Source organism: Haliotis rubra, unplaced genomic scaffold, assembly GCF_003918875.1.
Source record: "Haliotis rubra isolate DU_JTF1 unplaced genomic scaffold, ASM391887v1 Scf186, whole genome shotgun sequence".
In the NCBI taxonomy this organism is placed as follows: domain Eukaryota; kingdom Metazoa; phylum Mollusca; class Gastropoda; order Lepetellida; family Haliotidae; genus Haliotis; species Haliotis rubra.
The window spans coordinates 1,608,207-1,621,513 of record NW_025765847.1 but is presented as its reverse complement, the minus strand read 5'-3'; positions in this window follow the sequence as shown (position 1 = coordinate 1,621,513).

Below are 13,307 nucleotides of genomic sequence, written 5' to 3'. Positions count from 1 at the left end.
TGATCTCTGGTGGTTTGTATTAAACCACGAAAGGGATAGTGGTGATCTCCTCGTGGTTGTATTCAACCACAAAGAGGATAGTGGAGTGATCTCTGGTGGTTGCATTAAACCACAAAAAGGATAGTGGGTGATGTCTGGTGGTTGTATTAAACCACAAGGATAGTGGGTGATGTCTGGTGGTTGTATTCAACCACAAAAGTGTGGTGATCTCTGGTGGTTGTATTCAACCACAAGGCGATAGTGGGTGATCTCTGGTGGTTGTATTAAACCACGAAAGGAAAGTGGGTGATCTGGTGGTGGTTGTATTCAACCACAAGGGGATAGTGGGTGATCTCTGGTGGTTGTATTAAACCACAAGGAAAAGGTGATCTCTGGTGGTTGTATTCAACCACAGATCCGTGGTGATAATGGTTTGCTGTCTTCATGGTTGTATTCAACCACAAGGGAGATAGTGGGTGATCTCTGGTGGTTGTATTCAACCACAAAAAGAGGTTAGTGAGTGATATCTGGTGGTTGTATTCAACCACAAAGGGGATAGTGGGTGATCTCTGGTGGTTGTATTCAGCCACAAAGAGGATAGTGGGTGATCTCTGGTGGTTGTATTCAACCACAAAGGGAATAGTGGGTGATCTCTGGTGGTTGTATTCAACCACAAAAAAGGTAGTGGGTGATCTCTGGTGGTTGTATTGCATGATGGGTAACCACTCAGCGGCTAAACCGATAGTGAGTGATGTCTGGTGGTTGTATTCAGCTCCACAAGGGGCATAGTGGTGATCCTTTGTGGTAAAGTATTCAACCACAAAGAGATAGTGGGTGATCTCTGGTGGTTTGTATTCAACCACAAAGCCAGGGAATAGTGGTTGATCTCTTGTGGTTGTATTCAACCACAAAGGAGGATAGTGGGTGATCTCTGGTGGTTGTATTCAACCACAAATGGAATAGTTGAAGGTGATCTACTTGGTTGTATTCAACCACAAAAGAATAGTGGGTGATGTATGGTGGTAGTTCACCGCAAAGAGAATACTAAAACCACAAAATCACGAAAAGGAAAGTGGGTGATGGTGGTTGTATTCAACCACAAGGATAGGGTGTTGTTCCGGTGGTGGTCCAACGACGGATAGTGTTGATCATTCAACCACTAAAGAGAATACTGGGTGATCTCTGTTGGTTGCATTCAACCACAGAGAACAATGGGCGATCTTCTGGTGATGCCCATCCACAAAGGGATAGTAGGTGATCTCTGGTGGTTACATATTAAATCCTTGAAAAGAGAAAGTTGGTCATCTCTGGTTGTTTGTATTCAACCACAAAGGAGATAGTGGGTGATCTCTGCTGGTCTTTGTATTAAACCACGAAAAGGATAGTGGGTGACGTCCTGAATGGTTGTATTCAACATCTGACGGGATAGTGGGTGATCTCTCGTGGTTGTATTCAACCACAAAGAGAAATAGTGTCTGATCTCTGGTGGTTCTATTCAACCTCAAAGACAATAGTAGGGTGACTTATGGTGGTTTGCATTCAACCACAAAAGATGGATAGTGGGTGATCTCTGGTGCTTTTATTAAGCCACAAAGGAGGTAGTGGGCGATGTATGGCGCTTTTATTAAAAGACGAAAAAGGATAGTTGGTGATCTCTGGTGGCTTGTATTGAAGCCACAACGGGCTGAAGATGGGTGATGTACAGGGTGGGTTGTATTCAGCCGGCCAAAGGTAATGGGTGATCTCTGGTGGTGCCCTTTGAAAGCACAGAGGGTATAAAGTGGGTGATATCTTGTGGTTTGTATTTCAACCACAAAGGGAATAGTTGTGACTTGTTGTTAGTTTGTATTAAAGCTACCAACAGGCTAAATAGGTGATATCACATTGGTTGTATTCAACCCACAAGGGACAGTGGGTGATCTCTGGTGGTTGTATTCAACCACAAGATGATAGTGATGTATGCATGGTGGTTTTATTAAATACAAGGATAGTGGGTGATCTCTCTAGGTAGTTTGTATTAAACCACAGGAAACAGGTCAAAGTGGAATGCTCTGGTGGTTGTATTCAACCAACAAAGAGGTAGTGGGAGATCTACCATTGGTGATTGTATTCATCCCACAAAGGACCAGGTGGGTGATCTCTGGTAGTTGGTATTCAACCACAAAATGGATAGTGGGTGATGTATGTAGGTTTTATTAAACCACGAAACGGAGAGTGGGTGATCTCTGATGGTTGTATTCAACCACAGAGGGTATAGTTATTGATATCTGTTTGGTTGTATTCAACCACAAAGGGGATAGTGCGGGTGATCTCTGGTGGTTGCATATTCAAGCCACAACGGGTTAGTGGTTGACCCTCTGGTGGTTGTGTATTCAACCCACGGCAGGTTAGTGAGTGATATCTGGAGGGTTGTATTCAACTACAAAGCGTATAGTGGGTTATCTCTTTGGCAGTTTGCTCCTTCCTCATGCACAAAATTGAACGATGGGTGATGGTCTGAGGTATTTGTATTTCATTTTCAAAGGGATAGTAAGGTGATCCTACAGGTGGTTTTGTATTTATACACAAAGAAGAATAGTGTCTGATCTCTGGTGGATCTATTCAACCTCAAAGACAATAGTGGGTGATCTCTGGTGGTTAGATTCAACCTGAAAATGGATAATAGTGAGTGATCTCTGAGGTGGCACACATTTAAACCACAAAGGGAGGTGGTGGGTGATGGATGGTGCATTGTTACAAACATCTGGGCGAAAGTTGATGGTCTCTTGGTGGTTGCATTCAGCCTGGGCTTCCAAATAGCGATGTCTGGTGGTTATGTTATTCCAGCACAGGGGAATGATGGGTGATCTCTGGTCTTTGTATTAAACTTACGAAAAGGACTTAGTGGAGTGACGTCTGGTGGTTGTAATTCAACATCTGACAGGACCCAGTGGGTGATCTCTCGTGGTTGTATTCCATACAAAGAAAGAATAGTGTCTGATCTCACTGGTGGTGAAGGTTTCCTTCAACCTCAAAGACAATAGTGGGTGATCTCTGGTGGTTTGCATTTCCTTACAAAATGGATAATTAAGGTGATCCTGGTGCTTTTATTAAACCACAAAGGAGGTAGTGGGTGATGCATGGTTGCTTCTTTATTAAAAGACGAAAAGCGATAGTTGGTTGATCTCTGGTGGTTGTGCATTAAACCACCAACGGGCCAAGTGGGTGATGTCTGGTGGGACTGTATTCAACCACAAAGCGGGAAGATGGTGATCTCTGGTGATTGTATCCAACCACAGAGGGTATAGTATGATATCTTGGGTTGTATCTCAACGGTTAACCGCGAATAGCAGCGATGACTTCAGGTGGTTGTATCTGGGCACAACGGGGTAAGTAGGTGATGTCTGATGGTTGTATTCAACCACAAAGGGACAGTGGTTGATCTCTGGTGGTTGTATTCAACCACAAAAGGATAATTAAGGTGATGCATGGTGGTTTTGGCATTAAAACCACAAAGGATAGTGGTGATCTCGTGGTTGTGGATTAAACCACGAAACGGATAGTGGTAATGTCTGGTGGTTGTATTCAACCGGCAAAGGGGTAGTGGGTGATCTCTGGTGATTGTATTCATCCACAAAGGGATAGTGGGTGATCTCTGGTAGTTGTATTCAACCACAAATGGATAGTGGTGATGTATGTAGGTTTTATTAAACCACGAAACGGAGAGGGTGATCTCTGATGGTTGTATTCCAACACAGAGGGTATAGTTGTGATATCTGGTGGTTGTATTCAACCACAAAGGGATAGTGGGTGATCTCTGGTGGTTGTATTCAACCACAACGGGTTAGTGGTTGACCTCTGGTGGTTGTATTCAACCACAAACGGGTTAGTGAGTGATATCTGGAGGTTGTATTCAACCACAAAGCGTAAAGTGGGTTATCTCTTGTGGTTGTATTCAACCACAAAGTGGGCAGTGGGTGATGTCTGGTATTTGTATTCAACCACAAAGGGATAGTGGGTGATCTCTGGTGGTTGTATTTAACCACAAAGAGAATAGTGGGTGATCTCTGATGGTTGTATTAAATCACGAAAAAAGGATAGTGAGTGATGTCAGGTGGTTGTATTCAACCACAAGGGGATAGTGGGTGATCTCTTTGTGGTTGCATTAAACCACGAAAAGGATAGTGGGTATTGTATGGTGGTATTATTAAAACCACAAATGGATAGTGGGTGATGTCTGGTGGTTGTATTCAACCACAAAGGAGGTAGTGGGTGATCTCTGGTATTTGTATTCAACCACAAAGGATAGTGGGTGATCTGTTGTGGTTGCATTAAAACCACGAAAAGGATAGTGAGTGATGTCTGGTGGTTGCATTCAACCACAAGGGGATAGGTGTTGATCTCTCGTGGTTGTATTCAACCACAAAGAGGATAGTGGATGATCTCTGGTGGTTGTATTCAACCACAAGAAGGATAGTGGGTAATGTATGGTGGTATTATTAAACCACAAATGGATAGTAGTGGTGATGTCTGGTGGTTGTATTCAACCACAAAGGAGGTAGTGGGTGATCTCTCGTGGTTGCATTAAACCACAAAGAGAATAGTGGGTGATATCTTCTGGTTGTATTCAACCACAAGGGAAGAGTTTTGATGAATGGTGGTTGTATTCAAACCACAACGGGTTAGTGGGTGATATCTGGTGGTTCTGTTCTACCCCAAAGGGGATAGTGGGTGATCTCTGGTGGTTGTATTGAACCACAACGGGTTAGTGGTTGATATCTGGTGGTTATATTTCAACCACAAAGGGATAGTGGGTGATCTCTGGTGGTTGTATTCAACCACAACGGGTTAGTGGGTGATATCTGGTGGTTGTATTGAACCTCAAAGGGATAGTGGGTGATCTCTGCTTGTTGTATTCAACCACAAAGTGGGCAGTGGGTGATGTCTGGTATTTGTATTCAACCACAAAGGGATAGTGGGTGATCTCTGGTGGTTGTATTCAACCACAGAGGAATAGTGGGTGATCTCTGATGGTTGTATTAAATCACGAAAAGGATAGTGAGTGGTGTCAGGTGGTTGTATTCAACCACAAGGGCATAGTGGGTGATCTCTTGTGGTTGCATTAAACCACGAAAAAGGATAGTGAGTGATGTCTGGTGGTTGTATTCAACCACAAGGGGATAGGTGTTGATCTCTCGTGGTTGTATTCAACCACAGAGAGATAGTGGATGATGTCTGGTTGTTGTATTCAACCACAAATGGATAGTGGGTGATCTCTGGTGGTTGTATTCAACCAGAAAAAAGGATAGTGGGTAATGTATGGTGGTATTACTAAAACCACAAATGGATAGTGGGTGATGTCTGGTGGTTGTATTCAACCACTACGGGTTAGTGGGTGATATCTGGTTGTTGTATTCATCCACAAAGGGGGTAGTGGGTGATCTCTGGTGGTTGTCTTCAACCACAAAGAGAATAGTGTGTGATCTCTGCTTGTTGTATTAAACCACGAAAAGATAGTGAGTCATGCCTGATGGTTGTATTCAACCACAAGGGGATAGTGGGTGATCTCTGGTGGTTGTATTCAACCACAAAGAGAATAGTAGGTGATCTCTGGTGGTTGTATTCAACCACAAAGAGAATAGTAGGTGATCTATGGTGGTTGTATTCAACCACAAAAAGGATAGTGGGTGATCTCTTGTATTATTAAACCACAAAGGGAGGTAGTGGGTGATGTATGGTGCTTTTATTAAACCACGAGTGGATAGTGGGCGATCTCTGGTGGTTGTATTCAACCACAAAAAGAATAGTGGGTGATCTCTGGTGGTTGTATTAAATCACGAAGAGGATAGTGGGTGATGTCTGGTGGTTGTATTCAACCACAAAAAGGATAGTGGGTGATCTCTGGTGGTTTTATTAAACCACAAAGGAGGTAGTGGGTCGATGTATGTTGGTTTTATTAAACCACGAAAAGGATAGTGGGTGATCTCTTGTGGTTTTATTAAACCACCAAAAGGATAGTGGGTGATCTCTAGTGTGTTTTTTAACTACAAAGGGGTAGTGGGTGATCTCTGGTGGTTGTATTCAACCACAAGTGTGGTTTTATATGCTAGGAAAGCGAATATCTGATTGACTCATAAACCCGGCCATCTTGAATGTTGACTGAGCCTTAAAGACTGCTCGGTGATCCTGATCCTTCGAGCATCGTATCGGAGTAAATGGTTCTGATTTTAATGAGATTGGAAAGTGAAAAATGTCTCATAAACGTATCACGCCACATGTGATATAACACAAGTTCTGCTCAAACGACTTTAACAAAATTGGCCCGACCCTCTAAAGGACCCAGTTACCTAAGCTTTAGCAACGAAAATTTGCCTCCCTTCTCTGCCAGGATATGCTTTTCGTATGTTCGAGATTACACATTCGTTCAACTCTGGATCGGTTTGAACCATATCATACAACAATCCTTACATCGGGGAGTAGCCTAGTGGTTAAAGCGATTGCTCGTCACGCCGAAGACCCGGCCGCGGGTTCGATTTCCATAATATGGTGTTCCCGCCATGACACTGCTGGAATATTGCTAAAAGCGGCGTAAAACCAACTCACTCACTTGCTCCTTATTTCAGCAGAAACCCCAATCCCACACATGCTCAGCGATCTATACACCATCCCTATATACACACCAACGATTTGCACAACCTACCACAGAAAGCAGTTCCTTTGTTTGAAAATCATCGCCGAACGCCGTGTGTGAGGTTTCATCAGCGTCCAGCACAAGGAGCTGTGGCCAGTCTCCCCACTACACATTGCCGGACCTCCCCAGTGACCTGTGGTGGCTACACAAGGACTGTACCCTCAGTCGAGATGCACCTGGAAATATAGACAGTGGAGGGTGGAGGTATCGTCAGTCGCAGCGTCACAGTCTCGTGAAGCTGACCAGAACGTGAGTTCTTGGGAGTAGACAGACTGTGTTGTCGGAGGGGAACTATGCTCACTGACCAACACTCGACATACAGCTGGTGGATGACATGATGTGATGTCAGCCGTTACATTCCTCATGTAGACACAGCACCATGAGAGATCATGACTGTTGTACACTGTAGGATCTATCGGATTTAACCCTCCTCCCACCACGTAAACTGACGAAGAAAATAAAGTACCCACCTGGTATTTGGGGATTATTTTCGAAAAGAGCAACGTAAATATACTCATGGAAACGAATAAGGAACATATGAAACTGCAAGTGTTCCTTTATTCATTCCCAGCATTTCACCCACAATGCAATACACATACCTTGTGAAGAAACCTGGAAAGAATAACAGAACACTTGCACTTTCATGTGTTCCCTTTATTCGTTCGTTTCCATGAGTATCTTTTAAAAGCGTTTTGATTGTGACTAACCAACATCGTAGGCAGGTACGACGTCAGCGCATCGCGTTCCTCGACGATTCAGAGGATGTTGACGGGTTAATGAAACGGTCTATGGGCCCTGATTTAAATATCAGATACGAAGGACAGCTGTCATGCAAACAAGCAAAGTAGTGAAAAACAATACCTTGAGATCATGAATAGTTCCGTGTGATAATGCTTTTGGGGGCATACAATTTCATAATTATATCCTAAAAATATCAATTATCTCTACCTTATGTTTCAAGCTCATTTAAATAGTTCGTTTGCTGTCGCTATCAACCAACCATTAGCGAGTCATTTCTTGGTCCATCTAACAAAGCGTCTCCATTAGGCGACACATCACGCCTACAGTGATGCTATTGACCATCAATAGACCATAATCGGAAATACACAAGAATATTCCATGCAGACTAGACACGGTACATTACCCCGACAGCAGGTCTAGTGATCAGATCTGATACACCGATAGGGCATGGTAAATGGGCATCAAGCTGACATGCATTTAATATCATAATAAAATATATTACCCTTCACGTCACTCTTTAAAAAATAGAAGATCGTAAAAGTGAATTCAGTAGTCATTGAAAAGATTATCCGTGTTGTTGAATTGTCGAGGCGAATCACACAGTTTTAATCAAATATAAAACGATCTTTCAACGTAAAACTGATTACTTGTGTGAAAAACCCTGACTTGACCACCATTTTGTGACAACGATCTTAGCTACTGGGGATCTGTAACAATTTCAAAGTGAAAACACGTCCATTACTGAGACAAACAGGGATATGTGCATACGTCACAAAACTGAGAAATATATTAATGTATCATTTATGTTAAAAACAAAGTGTTACTATTAAAAAACATCGAGCCCGATGACCAGAAAACCATTGACAAAATATTGCAAAATTGTAAACTATGTCCAAAACTGTATAGTAGAAAATATTTTATAAAAAGTACTCACGTTTTGGGGAATTTGTTTGTTGTCTGTATAGGGCCCGTAAGTAGGTCACGGCACTTCGCGAGAGATTACGTTGTTTAGTACTTCCGGTGACAAACAACGTTTTTCCTCAATGGCGATAACACTGTTACATAGGGTATGCCGTGGATAATCATACTCGACACTGGCTGTGTGAATTAGAAACCTATGCCACGTAACAGACTATGGACTGCTAAAGCACTAAGGCAATGTTGCATGAATAGCACGTGGATATTTTGCCAAATAGATGCAGAGTTGTCACAGCGTCGTCTTCAGGCTGGCCCATTCATTAGTCGAGGTAAGTTTGTTACATGGATTTCTTTGTTTTCATTTAAAGGCTGGTATTGTTTAAGCATGGCACGCACAGTAAGAATTGGAGTTGACATGTGTGCAGATTGGTGAATCGTTTGATTGCATTTGATATCTTACAGTGGTATTTTATTGTCCTCCGGAGAGGGACCTAATAAAATATGGCAGGCAGGTATCCGGTAAAATGTACCCACAAAACTGTGTTAATAAATAAAGTATCTTGCAGTTGGAATTATCCAGAAGATAAGTTAATGTGCAATAAAATCAAGGTGTAATTCTAAAAAATAAATGTAATGAATTAAATAATAATTTAATAGCGCGTAAACAATGATGATTATAGTATTATATCCACTCTTTGATAACAATAGCTCTGAATAGGTGTCTCTCACAAATGTATTCTGTAATATGAGCTTGATTAATATATTATTACAACCCCATTTAGCATTTGGTTATGGTGCAGCATGTTCAGTTAAACATAACATCCACATGCTTAATTTATCAATAATATCTTGATGTCAACATTGTAAGGAACTGTTTACATTTTATTAAGTATATCATACTTGGTCTCACGTGTGTTATGTATTTTTTTTCAGTTGGAACAGATGCACATCTTTAAGAGGAGAAAGAAGGAGGAATAGATTTCTTTATCACCACAATTACCATTGACATCAAGAGCAACACAAACTGAAACAGATCTTCAGATTTCTTTTAACATCTGGTGGTCAAGCAATATACATTGCTAATGAAGAAACAGCAAGTCATTGAAGTGTTGTATATACAGTTATAAAACATATTAAAGCCCTACACAACATCCTTTGGACACTTGCTGGAACAGGAAATGCTTGTAACCAGCAAGGTGTTGTGGAAAGTCTTGTGACATCTTGGGACTCTCAGATAATTCAGTGAGAATTTAGATGAGTGACCATGAAAGAACATTTGTATTCAAGATGATACTGTTACAGTATTATTTCAGGTTTCGCATCTGGGCAATGCAAAGAATGTTTGATATGTTATGAGGAATTATGTCTTTGGAATAAAATTGCAGAATAGTTATAAAACTTGTTTATTGTTTTTTAAGTGTGGATAAAGCAAGCACAAATTGAATGGTTTGGAAGATTTCTGCTTTTAGCCATGATATTGATTTGACAGTAAAGATACGACGATGGATGTAGGAGATTAGATTTTCAGTGTATATAGCAAAGGTTTCCAAGTGAGAGAGTTGGGTTTTACACCGCTTTTAGCAATATTCCAGCAACATCATGCTGGGGAGAGCAGCAATGGGCTTCACACTTTGCACACATGTGGGGAATCAAACCCGGGCCTTCAGTGACTGTGTGACAAGTGTCAACAGTTTAACCACTAGGTTACCCTACTACTCCAGTTTCCATGAAAAAATATGCTTACCAATGAAAAGTTAAACTTAATCAATGGCATAGGCATGTGATTCTACATGACATGGAATTTTGTTACAACACTGGTTCATAGCACAATAACCAGTACACATTATTCTTTTCCATTATTTTAAATCATATTGGTCTAACTGTATAGTGGAAAATATGGAATGCCAGTTACCAACCTTGGCCTCAATGGCAGAATATTTGGAATATATAAGTTACTAAAAATGGGTGAAAAGCACTATATTACATGACAAGTAATCATACTCATGCTGCTATCAGCCAATGTCTGCAGAATCTACAGTCATGACATAGTATATATGCACATTTAGTTTCCCCATGTATTCATCAGTATATTTTACAATACAGGAAATGTCTTTGAGTGATTACCTCTTATTTTGAGTGTATTTGGTCTTGCATTTTTGCCAATTGTGACTTGAAGGTGCTGTGTGCTGCTTCATATTTTGCTTACAGCATAGCAGAACCTCACCCCTGCATAACCAAGAACTAAGTAACACTCATGTACAGTAGATCATAGTACATAGTTCACTCACTCCAAGACATCTAGTACAAAGTGTAATAAATATTGTCCAACAACCAGTTTTTATATATCACCTCTAAAATAATGTTTACATAATGTGATAAATAATTGTTTCATGATGAATATTCATATGGCTGGGGGTTTCACATTTTTGTTTTGAATATCTGACAGTAGTAACCGAAATAATTGTAACCATGCCATCAAGGTTATTTTGTCGAGCTGTTGATTGATTTGTGACACTATGACTTCTTGTGTGAATAGAAACGTCACCATAAATGGGAAAGTTCATATATTTATAAAAAAAATTATAATGTTACAAGAACTGCTATTTATTCCAGGCATTTGGAAAGACAGGGGCCATTTTGCACATTAGAATAAAAATGCCCCATTAATATTTTGAAGTTTACAATTGATACAAGGGCAGTGGCCCATTCTAAATTCAGAAAATGGCTAATAATCCTGAAACTGTCGAAGGTCTCCATCCCAATCCCTGTATTCAATATATCATTATCAGTATATTTACAGCATGGCAAAGAAACAATTTAATACATGCAGATCCCTGTCATCTATCCAAAGTAAAATTTATAATGCATTTTCTTTCACATTTGCAAAACAACAAACAATTTATTTCTTGTATCTTTGAGTCATTCTGTCACCTGAACTTGCATACAGTCATCCCTTGGACTTGGAAGAGTAAAATTATTAAGCCTACCAACTAGTTTACAAAGTATTTATATTAGTACCTCAAGTATTTATACACATGCATTTTACATTGCATGAAGCCAATTGTCTCTATTGAATATTTTGTAACTATTCCAAATTAAAAAACTATTTTTTACTTATCAATATTGATATTTGTTAGAAACTATTTGATCTCAAATAGTTCCTAACAAATATAAATATATTGAATATGTAAAAAATAGTTTTAATTTGGAATAGTTACAAAAATATTAACTACAACATAACAAATGTATTTAGAAAATAAATAACAAATTAAACAAACAAAATATTCTAATTTGGAATTACATACTTTAATTGAAAGGGAAATGACAGAGTCAATGTTGCCAAATATGAATAGAACATCAACTTGATAAAGTTGGTAACACATGGCTGTTTTATGAATAGCAGTATATGAATTAATAGTTTTATTAATTCAATATAAATACAGATTACTCAAATGCATTTTACGTTAACCATATCATTGATTCCCGAAATATGTTTTGTGACAAACACTGTCCGTGATACTGAAAAGAAACACGTTTAGCGATAGAACTGCACTGGTTGTCAAAATATATTATAGCTAAAGAAAGGTACTCATATGTTTTCGAATTGACTCATGGTTGTCGGTTGTCTGTAAGGAACCGATAATCCTTGAAGGAATAATAATTTTTCGATCTTATCGTCCCCAAATGATCAATTATTACGACTGTCACAGCTGTGACAGCCAAGCATGATAGTACACTTGGTCCGGTCTAGTAAGGTCATATACTGCTATTCATAAAACAGCCATGTGTTACCAACTTTATCAAGTTGATGTTCTATTCATATTTGGCAACATTGACTCTGTCATTTCCCTTTTCAATTAAAGTATGTAATTCCAAATTAGAATATTTTTGTTTTGTTTAATTTGTTATTTATTTTCTAAATACATTTGTTATGCTGCAGCAATATTTTGTAACTATTCCAAATTAAAAACTATTTTTTACATATTCAATATATTTATATTTGTTAGGAACTATTTGAGATCAAATAGTTTCTAACAAATATCAATATTGATAAGTAAAAAATAGTTTTTTAATTTGGAATAGTTACAAAATATTCAATAGAGACAATTGGCTTCATGCAATGTAAAATGCATGTGTATAAATACTTGAGGTACTAATATAAATACTTTGTAAACTAGTTGGTAGGCTTAATAATTTTACTCTCTTCCAAGTCCAAGGGATGACTGTATGCAAGTTCAGGTGACAGAATGACTCAAAGATACAAGAAATAAATTGTTTGTTGTTTTGCAAATGTGAAAGAAAATGCATTATAAATTTTACTTTGGATAGATGACAGGGATCTGCATGTATTAAATTGTTTCTTTGCCATGCTGTAAATATACTGATAATGATATATTGAATACAGGGATTGGGATGGAGACCTTCGACAGTTTCAGGATTATTAGCCATTTTCTGAATTTAGAATGGGCCACTGCCCTTGTATCAATTGTAAACTTCAAAATATTAATGGGGCATTTTTATTCTAATGTGCAAATGGCCCCCTGTCTTTCCAAATGCCTGGAATAAATAGCAGTTCTTGTAACATTATAATTTTTTTTATAAATATATGAACTTTCCCATTTATGGTGACGTTTCTATTCACACAAGAAGTCATAGTGTCACAAATCAATCAACAGCTCGACAAAATAACCTTGATGGCATGGTTACAATTATTTCGGTTACTACTGTCAGATATTCAAAACAAAATGTGAAACCCCAGCCATATGAATATTCATCATGAAACAATTATTTATCACATTATGTAAACATTATTTTAGAGGTGATATATAAAAACTGGTTGTTGGACAATATTTATTACACTTTGTACTAGATGTCTTGGAGTGAGTGAACTATGTACTATGATCTACTGTACATGAGTGTTACTTAGTTCTTGGTTATGCAGGGGTGAGGTTCTGCTATGCTGTAAGCAAAATATGAAGCAGCACACAGCACCTTCAAG